The sequence below is a fragment of the Tupaia chinensis genome, unplaced genomic scaffold (assembly GCF_000334495.1).
Source record: "Tupaia chinensis unplaced genomic scaffold, TupChi_1.0 Scaffold000272_1, whole genome shotgun sequence".
NCBI lineage: Eukaryota > Metazoa > Chordata > Mammalia > Scandentia > Tupaiidae > Tupaia > Tupaia belangeri.
This window is the reverse complement of record NW_006159754.1, coordinates 6,787,018-6,802,756: the sequence shown is the minus strand read 5'-3', so window position 1 is coordinate 6,802,756 and position 15,739 is coordinate 6,787,018. Positions and strand designations below refer to the sequence as shown.

The 15,739-nt window shown below is 38.8% G+C and overlaps 1 protein-coding gene and 1 long non-coding RNA gene across 5 annotated transcripts in view; one reads left to right on the top strand and one right to left on the bottom strand.

Annotated features, from left to right (window-relative positions):
* The window catches only part of LOC102499316 (uncharacterized), a 31,099-nt gene extending 29,188 nt beyond the window's left edge, over positions 1 to 1,911 (top strand). For all 4 annotated transcript variants that reach the window (XR_001370450.1, XR_334716.1, XR_001370449.1 and 1 more), the window contains one exon: positions 1,849 to 1,911. This is a non-coding gene — a long non-coding RNA (uncharacterized LOC102499316). The remainder of the gene's footprint in view (positions 1 to 1,848) is intronic.
* Positions 1 to 15,739, bottom strand: part of KCNAB1 (potassium voltage-gated channel subfamily A regulatory beta subunit 1) — a 423,260-nt gene that overhangs the window by 297,916 nt on the left and 109,605 nt on the right. The gene's annotated exons all lie outside the window — the stretch shown is intronic.

The window sequence follows — 15,739 nt, the reverse complement described above, 5'->3', positions numbered from 1 at the left end:
GTTTTTGTTACAGGGCACATGCACTCACCAGAAAAACAGAGACAGAAAGCAAGAAATCACCCTCCGGGCAGATGGCCATGCTGCAATTCCTTCTCCTCCATTCTCCTCTTGGGATCTTGGGCATGCACGCACACATGCCCAGCATGAGTTTAAGCCAACCAGTCTGGAACTTGTACCACAGCAGACTACATGGGAGTCCAGCGACATAGCCATTACACCAACTGCTGGTCCCTCATCTTTCTATTCTTATTCATATCTGTCTTTAAACTGGTTGTCATCACCATCATCGATAATACATTTTTCATTGCTCAATTGACCAGATCTACACTTTGATAAGGCAAAAAACTAGAGGATTAAGACCTTCATCCTGGGGTTCCATGTCCTAATTAGGGAGTATGCAGACATTCATAGATAACTAGCTGCCTACTTAATATGTCAGAACAAGTGGTATAGCTGAAGTATACTCTAGAGGAAGAAGGGGAGACCACCGTGTATTGGGGTAGTTATAAAGAAACCAAGCGGTATCAGAAAAGGTCTGGGTATGAAGAACAAAAAGAACCTAGGTAAAGAAAGAGAAGAGGGGACGCAGGCTGTATCTTCAGGAGAAACAACTTCAAATGGGAGGTTGAGTGGCCTGTTTGGAATGATGAGCAATCACATTGGATAGGACCTCACCTTGGAAAAGGATTTACATAATAAGTGATGGGAAGCAATGTACATAAATCAACTGGGGGGAGGGGGCGACCAGCGGTTGGCATAATGGCTATGTCGCTGGACTCCCAAGTAGTCAACCACAGTTTGAGTCCCAGACCTGGTGGCTTAAACTCACACCGGGTGTGTGTGCATGCATGCCCAAGATCCCAAGAGGAAAATGGAGGAGAAGGGATTGCAGTGTGGCCACCTGCCCCCAGGGGGCAATTTCTCGCTTTCTGCCTCTCTGTCTCTGTCTTTCTGGTGAGCGCACCGCCCTATAACAAAAACCTCTCAAAAAAAAAAGAAAGGGAAAAAATTAAAAATCAACTGGGGTCTGTTGAGGACAGCCTAGAATAGAGACTTCCCTTAGGGCATTTGGGGGAAGTTAAAGGAAAAAGATTCTTCATGGATTTTGGTCTGGCATGAAGAGTATAAATAGTATTTTAGGGGTATCAATCTGGAAATGAAGTATAGGGTAGCCTGGAAGTATAAGAAACTCAGAGCAGGAAGACCAGTAAGAGACTGCCAGAGTTAGCCTACTATAAGGTAAAATCTGCTAAGAGAATGATACTTCTACTGCCACTCTAATGAGAGGGTGATGAGAAAATGTGAAGCCGAAAAAGCATTTAACAAAATAATATGAATAACAGGAGCCTATTTTGACAGAGACAAAAATTATCTATTTCTGCAGAGGAAAAACATGAATATACTATATACCCAAATACTATCAATCCTACCACTGTGGGTGGTGGAATTATGGGTAATTTTTTACTTCCTTTATTTTGCTACTATATGATTTTCTGCTGTGAGTACATACAATTATACTTCCCAGATTTACTGAAATATAATTGACAAGTAAAAATTTCATATATTTCGTACTATGGAACCAAAAAGTGATACCCAGAACAAAACAAACAAACAAACAAAGTGATACTTGTGGAAATGAGGAGCCGGTACATATCCTAGAGGGAAGACCAAAGATTTTTTTTTTTCCTAGTATTTCACAGCACCCAGTAGTGTGAGACAAATTTCACCAAACAGACTTGATTAACTTTCTCACAAACAACCATCCAGAGACAGATTATATTGTGCTTTGTTGACTGCCCTAGAGCAGAATTTAACAAGTTAAATCTCTGAATATTTGGTTTTGTGTAGATCTGATATGAATTCTTGCTGAGGAGTCAAGCGAGAAGTTATCTGATCCACTAAGGACAGGAAAATTAAACATTAAAGAAATATTTGCTAAAAGTGGCTCTATCAGTTTTATTAACCCCAGTCACATTGTTTCTCTCTATAGTTGACCTCTACTAAAGGAAAAAGAGCTTGTCAAAGTTGGAAGTCCATAGTTAATCAAATTAATGTAAGCTAAGCTCTTTAGGTGAAAGGGACATGTCTCAGTCTATTACAGAAAGGTGCTTTATTAATTCCTATTGACTTAATAAGTAGACTTAAACCAACCTCTGAGACAGTGCCAGAAATGAGTGGGAATCTGCTCTACAGAAATGGAATCACTATGTAAAAACTTTGAGACATCACTAATAATTGTGGTTTGTCCCCAATATTTTGCCTTCATCCTTTGCCCTGACTCCTACTTGTTTTTGCATATCTGTGGTGATTTAGTGTGAGAAGGTGGGAGTAACACAACGTGGTATTTCTGTGGAGATACTGGTAATATTGCCAAAGGAGTAAGAATGAGGAAGGGACTGGGACAATGGAAAGAATGTCAGCCAAAATCAAATGTAGGAGATGTGGAGACACAATACTTAGCTTAATTCACTGACTGAACTCCATGGGGATGTAGTCAATTTGAGGAAAAATGTCAGGGTATTAGTTTCCCTGGGCTCCTGAAATAAATGACCACAATCTTGGTGGCTACAATAGCAATTCACTCTCTTATAGTTCTGGAGACCAGAAGTCTCAAATTAAGGTGTCAGCAGAGCTGCACTCCCTCTGAACGCTGTAGGGTACAATTCATTCCTTGCCTCTTCCAGCTTCTGGTGGCAGTCAGCATTTCCTTTGACTCCAGCTTCTGCTTTTGCCTTTTCATGGCCTTCTCCTTTACGTGTCTTTATCTCCTCTTTTGTTTCTCATCAGAGCTCTTGTGATTGGATTTAGGGTCCACCTGGGTATTCTTACTGCAAGATACTTTACTTAATTGTATGTACAGAGCCAATGTTTCCAAATAAGGTCATACTCACAGGTTTTAGAGGTTTGAGGAGGGACTACCAATTCCAACTGAATATAGTCAGTTTGGAAAAAAACATGGATTACATGAGAGAAGAGTAGGGGAAAGATGAGAAGAGGAGAAAGCAGTGGACTGGACTTGCTCTGTGGTCTGACAAGAGATACAATGAAGATATGACAAAATAGCCTAAGATTGTACAAGTGTGTGGCCTGGCCCAGAGCACAGATCTGAGCAGCTCTAACCTGATGGTAGTTTCTATGATGGGGTAAGAGAAAGAAAAGAGGTAGTGAATGAAAGTATATTAGAGTAGTTTCTACATTTTTACTATAATTTAGTAAGTTTTAATCTAAAGTAGAATGTGATAAGCTAAAGTATATATTGTAAATCACAAACAAGCATTAAGAAAATAACTTACTGAAATAGGTTTTAAATCAACAAAGTAGTTAAAACTTAACATAAAAGAAGACAAACAGGAAAGGAACAACAAAAAATATTAGAAAATAATAGCAACATGTTAAATATAAATTAAGCCACAACAATAAATATATTCAACATGAAGGGTCTAAATGAAAAGACAAAAGGAAAAGACTGTTAGGCTAGATGAAAAAAAAAGGTCCAACTATGTACTATCTATAAGATAAGTATCTTACAGTCAAAGAAAAAATAAGTTAAAAACAAAGTAATGGGAAAAGATATACTATACAAATAGTGGCCATGAAAGAACTGCCATGATTATATTATTATTTAAAAAAAAGGACTTTCTAATTGAAAATGCTATTAATGATAAAGACGGTCACTACATAAAAATAGAGCAGACAACATATCAGTAAAAATAACCATTTTAAGTATAAGTGCACTTAGAGCACCAAAATGCTTAAAACAATCAAAAACACTGGATAGGAAAAGCAAATAACACCTATATCTGGAGAATTTAATATCTTATTCTTAGTAATTGATAGAACAATCAGACTCCCTGCCAAACTGCAGACATTGAACACTTGGGCCATACTATCAACCAACTCCATAGGAGTAATGATATATAGAATTTTGTACCAAATTAATACAGAATATGCATTTCTTTCAATTATACATGGAATAGTCTCCAAAATTTACCACATGTTAGGCCAGAACACTAATCTTATTATATCTAAAAGAAATTAAACTATAAAAGTATAATTTTCAAACACAATGGAATTAGAAGTCAAAACCAGAAAGAAAACTGGGAAGTTCAATTGCATCTTTCTAATAATTCATTGGTTCCAAGAAAAACTAAAAGGGAAATTTAGAAATATTTTAAACCAAATAAAAGTGAACATAACATATTAAAATTTATGGGAAGCAGCTAAAGCAGCACTTTGAGGAAAATCAGTAGCTTTAAATAGCTATGTCAGAACTGAAGATAGTACTCAAGTCAAAAACCTAAGCTGCTACTTAAACAAACCAAAAAAAGTGCAAATAAAACAAAAACTAAGCATAAGAAAAGAATAGGCATAATGTAAAGATCAATAAAAGAAAACAGGAAAATAAATTAAAATAAAGTTGACTTTTCAATTTTCAACAAAATTGATGAACTTTTAGCTATATTGACTGAAAACAAATTTCTAAATCAGGAATGACAAAGAGGATATCACTACTGACCCTACAAAATTAAGTATTATAAGAAAATGTGAACAACATCATGCCAAAAAAAAGGAGTTAGACAGCCTAGTTGAAGTGGATAAATTCCTAAAACAGCACATATTATCAAAACTGACAGAAGAAGAAAGAGAAAATTTAAAATACATCTACAACAATCAAATAAGTATTAAGCATTCCCACAAAGAAAAATCAGGCACAGAATTCAACAGAATTGTTGAATAGTAGCAATTATTCACAAACTCTTTTGGAAAATAGAAATAATTCTCACCTCTTTTAGGTATTATTTTGTTATTTATTTCTTTAAGTACCAGACAGCATGCTCTCTCACAAGATAGAGAGAGAAAGAGAGAAAGAGAGAGAGAGAAAGAAAGCACCCTCACCTTGGAGCATGTCATACCACAATCTATTCTCCCCATTTCTCCATTCTGCAAGGATTTTGAGCATGCACACACGCATACCCGGTATGTTTCTCAAGGCATAAAGGCTGGGATTTAAATCACAGTTGGCCATGTGGGATCCGGCTTTCTATGTATAGTGCTTAACTGTTGTATAATGGGGCTGACCAACACATTATTTTGATATTGGAGGAATGAAAAGAAATTTCTTTCTGCTCTGAAAGTTTGAATCTACTTATATAAGCTAATAATATGCAGATTAAAAGGAAATAAGGCATGATAAGTTTATTAATCTTCATAAGCACGAGAGTTATGCAAAAAGCATGAGACTCAAAGAAAGACCAGATTGATGAGGCTCAGATATCATTTTCATAGGGAGAGGGACATCTACAACAATCAAATAAGTATTAAGCATTCCCACAAAGAAAAATCAGGCACAGAATTCAACAGAATTGTTGAATAGTAGCAATTATTCACAAACTCTTTTGGAAAATAGAAATAATTCTCACCTCTTTTAGGTATTATTTTGTTATTTATTTCTTTAAGTACCAGACAGCATGCTCTCTCACAAGATAGAGAGAGAAAGAGAGAAAGAGAGAGAGAGAAAGAAAGCACCCTCACCTTGGAGCATGTCATACCACAATCTATTCTCCCCATTTCTCCATTCTGCAAGGATTTTGAGCATGCACACACGCATACCCGGTATGTTTCTCAAGGCATAAAGGCTGGGATTTAAATCACAGTTGGCCATGTGGGATCCGGCTTTCTATGTATAGTGCTTAACTGTTGTATAATGGGGCTGACCAACACATTATTTTGATATTGGAGGAATGAAAAGAAATTTCTTTCTGCTCTGAAAGTTTGAATCTACTTATATAAGCTAATAATATGCAGATTAAAAGGAAATAAGGCATGATAAGTTTATTAATCTTCATAAGCACGAGAGTTATGCAAAAAGCATGAGACTCAAAGAAAGACCAGATTGATGAGGCTCAGATATCATTTTCATAGGGAGAGGGAAGTGGGATATAAACAATTTAGAAAGGTAGTAAATTATTTTTAGGGAGAATAAATGAACTTGGGAGATATGAATCAGTTTAATTTTATTTTCTTTGAAATTTTAATGAACCCAAGGGACAGAGATTATCTGTGGTAAAATCCATCTAAGTACGACTAATTCATCAGTCTACTTCCCTGCAAAGGACTTAATATTGTCTGGTTAATGTAGATTTCAAGGAAGGGGTCCAAGATAACTACATTTCTTCCAGATGAACTTATTTTAGTCTGTAAAGAAATTCCAAACAGACCCATTTCTGCACTTGGGTGATGTACAGAAACCACGAAAGATTGGAGAGATGCTAATTCTGAGGCAATATCACTGGCCTTCTAAGTTCCTTATTCAAAGTACTCCACATGACAAAGAGCCATATTTTGGAATATTGTTTTCTAAATCTCAATAATATCAAAGTAACTCAAAGACATCACAAGAGAAGGAACTACAGACCAATGTCACTCATAAACATATCTTTAACAAAATATTATCGAATCAAACCCAGCAACATGTTAAAAGCATTATAGGCCATAATCAAGCAGTCTATATGTGGGTTTAACATCTAAAATGCTATTCATGTACCATGCCATATTAATAAAATGAGGGGGGGTTAGAAATTATCATCTCAATAGATGCAAAAATATATTTAACAAAATTCAACACCCATTCATAATACAAATGCTTCCAAACAAGGAATAGAGAACTTTCTTAACCTGAAAGAGTGCATCTATGGGGACTAGCATATGGACTCCCATATAGTCAACAGCATTTTGAGTCCTGGACGTGGTGGCTTAAACTCACGCCGGGTGCATGTGCGTGTGTGCCCAAGATCCTGAGAGGAGAATGGAGGAGAAGGGATTGTGGCGTGACCATCCCCCTGGGGGGTGATTTCTCGCTTTCTGTCTCTCTGTTGCTCTCTGTCTTTCTGCTGAGTGCACGCATCCTATAGCAAAAAAAAAAAAGTGCACTTATGAAAAATCCATAGCTAACATTATAGTAAGTGAAAAACAGTAAGTACTTTTCTCTTAAATACTTTTGCTGCTAAATTTAACATTGCAGCGGATTTTACTTTTCTAGCTAGTGTAATTTAAAAAAAAAAAAAAAAGGAAATTAAAGACACCCAGGTTGGAAAAGAAGTAAAACTGTCTTTATTCATAGATGACATAATCCTATTTGTAGACAATCCCAAAAGTATTTATAAAAAAACTACCAGAAATAGGAATCAGCAGGTGGCATGTTGGTTAAGGGCTCTGGACTTCCACATGACCAACTGTGGTTCAAGTCTTGGACCTGGCAGTTTGCTTTCTCACTTTCTCTCTCTCTCTCTCTCTCTCTCTCTCTCTCTCTCTCTCTCTCTCTCTCATTCTGCCCATCTCTGGTCAAATTAAAAATAATTTAAAAAATAATTTTAAAAAATTAATAAATAATTACCAGAAACAATTAATAAATTTAGAAAGGTCATAGAAGATTGGTATTTCTATATAGTAGAAGATGACCAATCTAAGAATGAAATTAAGAAAACACCTTTATTCACAATAACATTAAAAAGAATAAAGTGCTTAAAAATAAATTTAACCAAAGAAATACAAGACTTGTATGCAGAACACCACTATAATACATTGATGAGAAATTAAAGATCCAAATAACTTTCACACTTATAGATTGGAATAGTCAATATTGCCAACATGGCAACTCTCCTCAAATTGATTTAGAAGTTCAGTGCAATACCTATCAAACTCCAGCAACTTTTTGGTAAAAAGAGATGACCTGATTCTAAAATTTGTATAGAAATGTGAAGAATTTAAATATCCAAAACAATTTGGAAAAGGACAAAGTTAGAGGACTTAAGCTATCATAATTCATTTATTAACACTTAACACTAATCACTATCTGATTTCAAAACTTACTACAAAACGCTAGTACTCAAAGAGTATGGTATTGGCAAAGGATAGGCTTATAGGTAAATGAGCGAGAACTGAGAGATCAGAAGTAAGACCTTGCTTTTATGGACTATAAATTGATTTTTGACAACTGTGCCAACACAATTCAATTGAGAAAAAAAATCATTTCAAAAAATAATGTTAGGACAACTGTATTTGTAGGCAAAAACCTATGCCCTACCTCAAACCCTACATAAAAATCAACTTAAAATGGACCATAGGCCCAACATGGTAGCATATTCAATAGTGTGCTGAACTGCAGTGATGGAAGCCACAGGGCCAACACAAGTTTGTATCACCAGGCTGATTGAAATGAAATATGCTGACTGCCATGCCAAACATCCTGATAAACTGGAGAGTTGAAGAAAGAAGATTGCATCATAATCAGACTCTGCCAAAGGTATTGTACTCTTGCATGCACTCTATTAGGAATCAAATTTTTAAAATTTTATTTTAATTGGGTCATAGGTCTAAATGTAAAACTTATAACTATAGAACATCTAGAAGAAAATGTAGGAGATAACTGCAGTCATTGGTTTGGCAAAGCTAAGCCATAGTCTAATTTAGGGGGGAGAAAAAAAATAGCTTCAAATTGGGGCCAGTAGCTGGAGTAGCAGTTAAAATACTGAACTCCCACTTGGCCCACCACAGTTCAAGTCCCAAACCTGGTGCCTTGAAAATCATGCCAGGCACATGTGTGTGCATGCCCAAGACCCCGGGAGGAGAATGGAGGAGAAGGGACTGTGGCATGCCCATTCCCCTAGGGGGTGATTTCTCATTTTCCCATTTTCCCTCTCACCGTTTTTGTCTCTCTCTTTCTCCCCAGCAAGGACACAGGCCCTAGGCAAAAACCTCTTTTTAAAAAATGTTTTTAAAAAGCTTCAATAAAGGACCTGTCTTAAGACTATATAAAAATTGGTAGTTCAATAAAAACAAGAATACACAACCCAAATTTTAAAAAATGGGCAAAAGATCTGAAGAGATACCTTACTAAAGAGAATCAATGAATGGCTAATAAGTACATAAATAGGTTCTCGATGTCATTAGTCATTAAGGGAAAGTAAATTAAAACTACAAGACATTTCTGACATAGTCACTAGAATGGCTATAATAATAATAATATATCAAGAGTTAATGAAAGGATATAAACTGTAAGATCCATGCTTGCTGGTAAGAATGTAGAGGTTCAGCTTTTACAGGAAAGAGTATGGCAACTTTTTAAAAATTTAGACACAAATAAATCATATGACCAAGGTATTCCACTTCTACACATGAAAACATATATCCATATTAAGATATAGACATAAATGTTTACAACAACATAATTCATAATAACTAAAACCAGGAAATTATCCAAATGCCCATCAAATGGTAAATGGGGAAACAAAATACATTTTATTTACGGAATCCTATTTAGCAATTAAAAAGAATGAACTGCTGATACATGGGACATCATAAATCATCTTCAAAAATAGTATGCTAACTTGAAAAAGCTAGATAAAAAAGACTACATATTATATAACTCTATTTTTATGACATGTCTAGAAAAGGCACATTTATAGAGACAGGGAACAGATTAGTGGTTGCCTGGGGCTGGGAGTGAGAATAGGGATTAACTGTAAATAGGCACCGAGTAAACATTTTCAGATTATCGTACTGTTACAAAAGTGAATTTTGACTATGGCTGTACGAGTCTATGAATTTACTAAAATCATTGAATCATACTTTTATTTGAGGTGACTTTTATGGTATATAATTTATACCTCAATGAAGTTGTTAAAAACAAAAAAAAGACATGATTTTGCTGAGAGAGACTTTTGCTTTTGTTTTTGTTTTAATCCCCACATGTAAAGCTAAAGGTCTGAACACAGAATTTACCACAAGCCATAGTAGAGAGTGGTCAGAGAACTAGGAAGTCCCTAGAAGGAGTTTTGTTTTGTTTTTGTTTTTCTTTATTCATGCATTAAATCATTCATACATATATGCATCATTTAGACTGTAAAGAGACTTTACCCAGCATGACGCAGGGCCAGCAGGGCCTCCCCAGTATCATAGACCATGGAATGCAGAGCCGAACACTGAGGCAGTGCAAGATTTGCAGTCGAAGATACTGAGTCCTGACAGCTCAGCATGACACCTGAGGGACCCAGGCACCAGGAAAGCAAGGAACAACTCAGAAGAGAGCAACAGAATGGAAAAAATGGCATCAAGATCAGTCTTGATAAGGACTTGGAACTTTGAACTAGCTAAATACTTACCCGAAGCTCCTGTGTTGGAAAGAGTTACCTGCTTGTTTTTGTTTTAGTTTTAGCGATAGAAGGTACATGCACACTTGTCTGTGCGCTTGAGGGAGTGAGTGGGAGCTCCTTCAACAGGCTCTTATCACACTGTGATTCCCCTTTCCCAGCCTTCCAGCTCCTCAGGAAGTCATTTTTCCTACCTGGAAGGGACTCAGGTTCTCTTATGGGTTTGAACACAGGACAGGAAGTCCAAAGACCATGGCAAGGGCACCGTCTTCTCATCACTTGCATCTTACCGGGCTTCAGGTGGAAAAGAGTGCCAACTCTTGAAATGGTTCCTTCTGCAGTCACTAGCTCCCAACAAGTTCTTTGGTTTAAACCTGAGGTGCTTCTAGGTTCATTAAGATCCATGAAGCCATTTGTAACTCCTTAAGTGAGTTACAATTTTAAAGAGAGTTGTCATTAAGCAAACACCAGCTGGAAGCAGAGTCTCTCCCTTTTCTGCTAGTCATATTGGACTGTCTGTTCTGTTCCTGGCACTAAGGGGGATTTGATTCTGCCACCCGCATCATTTAGGCCAGTGCTGGCCCACACCACATCCTCACATGGTATTTACAGCAGAATGGTTGTTTGTTGGGAGCTTTCCCATGGGAGGGAAGGAGAAAGAGTGCTTGGATACCTAATGCTTTTGGCTGGAGGCTTTTTCTTTTAATTGAGTAGGAGTGAGTTACTTAATGTTACATGCAGGTAAATGAAAAAATATGTTCCTTCCAGCAAATGATTGCCTGATTTCAATTTTCTGTAATCCTACTTCATTGTTAACTGTCTTCAGAAATTCAAAAGGATGTCATGTGGAGGAGGGAGTGTTGTTGCATAGGACAGAAACAGAACCAAGGAGGATGGGCAGCAGGGCGGGTGGGGTCCAGAGGAAGGAGGACTTGCTGCTCAGCCACAAACACACAGGGCTGCCCACCAGATCAGGTAGGCTTGACATCCCTGGGAATATTCAAATCATGGCTAAAGGATGAGATGTCAGTACACGACAGTGAAGAGAGAGGACTGATTCCTGGATGGTAATTGTGTTAGCTGGGTTCTTTGAGGTGCTAAGAAACAGAAATGTGCTAAGATGACACAGATCTGTTCTTTTTTTTTTCTTTGAAAAACAGCATCCTATGGTCCAGGTAGGTCCAGATACTACTTCAAGTCCCCTGGTGTGTGCATGAGACCCAGCCCAGATGATGAGTGTTCCATTTCCCAGGTCACAATGATTGGCCCTGGAATAGTCATGTGACCCCAGTCAGTTGAATAATACTCAATCCTGGGATTTTTATTGTAAAAGAGACTTTCTTCTAAACCTGAAGGTAGTTAAGCCAGATGTCACCCAGGGCTATTGCAAGGAAAGAGCCTACTCGAGAATGAACTGGGAGATGAGTAAGGCCAATGCAGCCATCTCCACCCTTCCCAATCACCAGAGACTGGCCTCATGGAAGACAATCCCTCCACAGACAAGGGGGTATGAGGAGAGTGGCAGTGGTGGTCCCAGGATGATCAAGCACCACATCTACTATATACCCCATTTCCACCACCGCCACATTGCAAAATACAATGGAACAATCACACAATAGAGTTCAAGCTCCCATGAGAATCCAGTACTGCAGCTGATCCAATGGGAGCTAGAGCCCAGGCAGCAATCCCAGTGATGAGGAGTGGCTGTAAGGAAGCCTGCTCACTTGCCTACTGCCTGTTCCCCACAGTACAGCCCTGGCCAACCAGCACTGATCTGGGTTGGGAGCATTGAGACTCCTGCTGTAGTGGCCTGGTCTTCTGGTGGCCTCACTCAATAAGTGGTGTCTACTCTTTCCTATTCTGGTGTTAATCTGATGTTATAGTGACAACTACTGGGTCTCCACTTCTACTGCTTTCAGGTCTACTTGCTGACTAATTGTGCATCTTCTGTCAAAGTCCCCAAGAGAGAGTCTGACTGCACTAGCCAATCACCATCCATGTAACATACCCCAATAAACCGTGTCTCTCAAACTAGGCCAGCATGGAAACTATCTTCATATTAGGTACCAATTCCAAATCCAATTTGCTGTGTGTGGTTCATGCAAAGAATAGTGCCGCTCCTTGTACTGAAAGTGTTCCACTGTGACTAGGGCAAGTTCTAGACCTACAGAGGAACATGCTTCACACTTCTTTGATGTTTGAGAATGCTGTAGATGTAGCTGCTATCCTCGGAATAGGACTCTGGGAACAGAGCAGGCAAAGCATCCCAGATCTCTTTCTAATATTAGGTTTCTACAATTCCTTTTTATTTTAAAATTCTCTTTCAATTGTTGTTTGGATTTGTATTAGTGTTGAGATGTTTCCCGCAGGGATTAATAAAGGGAGTTAAGCAGAAAGCCTCATGCATTCTGTTTCTTCCCTTACCTACTACCCAATGTTTGTCTCACTGAGAGCTTAGGCACCAGTTTCTCACAAGGGAGAGACTTACAGACCAATCTAAATCTGGACTACCAAGACATGTCTGATTTGACACAGTGATTTGAATAGAATTCTGGTAGGAAAATGGCACACTCACAGGTTATCTGAAGAACGTTTAATACAGAAACTACTGTCAAGGTATATCCCTGAAGGAAGGTCTAAGTGCTCCTAAACCACAACTGATCAACCCAGCACAGCCCTACAGTTGGTCAGTTTCCACTCCTCAGCCTGAAGGGTCAACTAGAAGGCATGTTTAGACAGAACCCAGACACAGAGAGAGCTCTGTGGTGAGCATCCTCTGACAGACACCATGACTTCAACAGAGGGACATACCCAGCCCACTGGTTACTCAGAGAATAAATACCCAACTCCCTCCTACCTGCCCTCCAATGTCCTTCCAAATGACTGCACCCAACTGGAAGCTGGAAACCACAGGAGCACAGAGCAGTTTCCTGGGACACAAAGCACAGCAGTAAAGGATAGGGAATATCTACCCTTTTCAGATGGATAAATAAAATAAATAAGTATATTTGAATGCTAGGGAAAAGAGTACTTAAGCCACATTTTCTCTCAAGTAGGCAAAAATGTCTCCAAACTTCAAAGGTCACTGAAGGTCTTCATTGCAGTGGGCTGAGCCAGTGCTGCTTTTAGCACAAAACAGAAGACTAGGTCTGGCCAGAGAGCAAGCATCCATTTCTATCGGTGGGCCTAACCCATCCTGCCTGGGGGTATCATGAAATGAAAATCCCCCCTCTTCCTTAAGTACACTGCACTGAGATCCTAGAGGAGGAGGGCAGTCTTGAGTGGTCTCTTTAAAGTGGTATTAGCCAGAAATGCTGGGCTACAGCATCCTTCAGGCATTCTCTAAGAGAAAGTTAAATAGAATATTGTCCTCTTCAGCAAATACCTAATTTCTGTTTAATCAAAATATCTCATGTTTGAAAAGGAGGAAATGAAACATATTAGAAGGCAGAAAGGTCAGATGCCTTGCATTTAAGATGAAAAAGGGAATACAATTGGTGCTAAAAGCATACTCTTTTCCATTTGTTAATTCAAAATTAATCTGCTGAAACCTAAAGATACACATGGTGTCAGTGAAATTATTCAAACTCAGCAGTCCAATTAAAGCTGCTTTATTTTTACATGTTTTTCTCCTGGGGAAAATCTAACATGGAAAAAAAATTACATTAGCCTTTCATTTATTAAACAAATATTTACGGAACATCTACTGCAGGCTGGGCATTGTTCTAGGTGCTGAGAACAGAAGGGAAATTCCAAGATAAACAAGACCCATCTTCCCTTTGAGCAACTTAAAATCTAATGGAAGAAACAGACATAAAAACAGCTAACCATAATAACTGAGCAGAATGTAATGCATGCAAAACAAAGTGCAGGTGACCTGGAGGAAGGAGTGCCAAGGAGCTATTCATTATGAACGAGAGCAAATCAGGAAAGGCTGCATGGAGGAGGTGATATTACACTGAACCTTGAAAAAGGAGCAAGATTTTTTTCCTTTTTTTTTATAGAGAGATTTTTGCGATAGGGCGTGTGTGCTCATCAGAGAGACAGAGAGATAGAAAGCAAGAAATTGCCCCCCAGGGAGGATGGCCATGCTATAATCCCTTCTCTTCCATTCTCCTCTCAGGATTTTGGGCATGCATGTACATGCACCTGGCGTGAGTTTTAAGCCTCCATGTCTGGGACTCCAATAGCAGTTGACTATGTGGGAGTCTAGCAATGTAACCATTCCGCCATCTGCTGGTTCCCCAAAGCAAGATACTTTGGGAGGACCCAGGAGCTCATTGTTAGATAGTATGAGATGTATCAAGTCAGGGCTGAGGATGAACAGAGACGTGGATGTATGAAGTATTGGGCAAACACAGACCATGGCAGGCAGTGTGAGAAGTAGACAGGCTGGTGAGAGAGAATATAAGGGAGAAATGGGTATAGGAGTGAGGATTTGGATCAAATCTTGGGGCACTTCGAATTCAGCTTATTTAACATTATTCAGGAGGGACTCTGGTAGGTATCATGTCTGGTTGAGATGAATGTTATATACTTAATTTATTTATTTATTTTTGTAGCTAGCAGTCTATAGCAGCAGTTCTATCTGATGTCACATGTCTGTGCCCTTTTTTTTTTTTTTTTTGAGAGAGGTTTTTCGCTATAGGGCGCATGCGTTCACCAGACAGACAGAGAGAGACAGAAAGCGAGAAATCACCCCCCAGGGGGGATGGCCACGCCACAATCCCTTCTGCTCCATTCTCCTCTCGGGATCTTGGGCACGCACTCACATGTGCCCGGCGTGAGTTTTAAGCCACCGGGTCCAGGACGCGAATCGCAGTCGACTACGTGGGAGTCCAGCAACATAGCCATTACGCTAACTGCTGGTCCCTGTGCCCAATTTACTTCTGTGACAGTAACATCAGGAGTGCATTCAATCCCAATGTGCCACATCGAGTCACTTCAACCTAAATGGACTCAAACTGTAAAGAAGACCTGGCTCATAGCACCCTCATGGATGATGGAAATAATTCAATACCAGCAATTTCAGATGAAGAAGCAAGAATGAAAGTGGTTTGTTGGAACAAAGTAGCCTATAAACAGTCATTTGGGACAGAGTCCACGTTGCTAAAAGGCCCTTCACCTAAGGGACTGAATGCTCATAACTCAGTTAGATGCAGAGAGGGGGCCCACGTGTCACCCATACAGTCAACTCATCAGAGAAAAGAAGGGGAGCCTTCTCATTAATCTTCATGTCCTGCATGTAACAAAACTCACTGGAGAGGTCTTTTATCTCAGTAATTGATAAGACAAACGAAAGGAACAACCAGTTTCCTTGCTATATAGGATATAGCACCTAACTGCAAAGGCCAAACCAGGAAGTAATTTTGGATTTTGACAGTACAGAAGACTAGAGAATGGAAAGGAGCCTGAGTGAAACCAGACCCATCATTACAAAGCTAACTCTGAGATGGAAAGAAAGCCAAAGTCCCTAGCCCAGCTCTTAGCAACTCACACTTGTGCTTTAGGGCTCAGTTAAGAAAACAGAACCAAATGAAAGGTCACATTTTCAACTGTGAGCCGTTGTAACTAAATATCAAATATTGTGA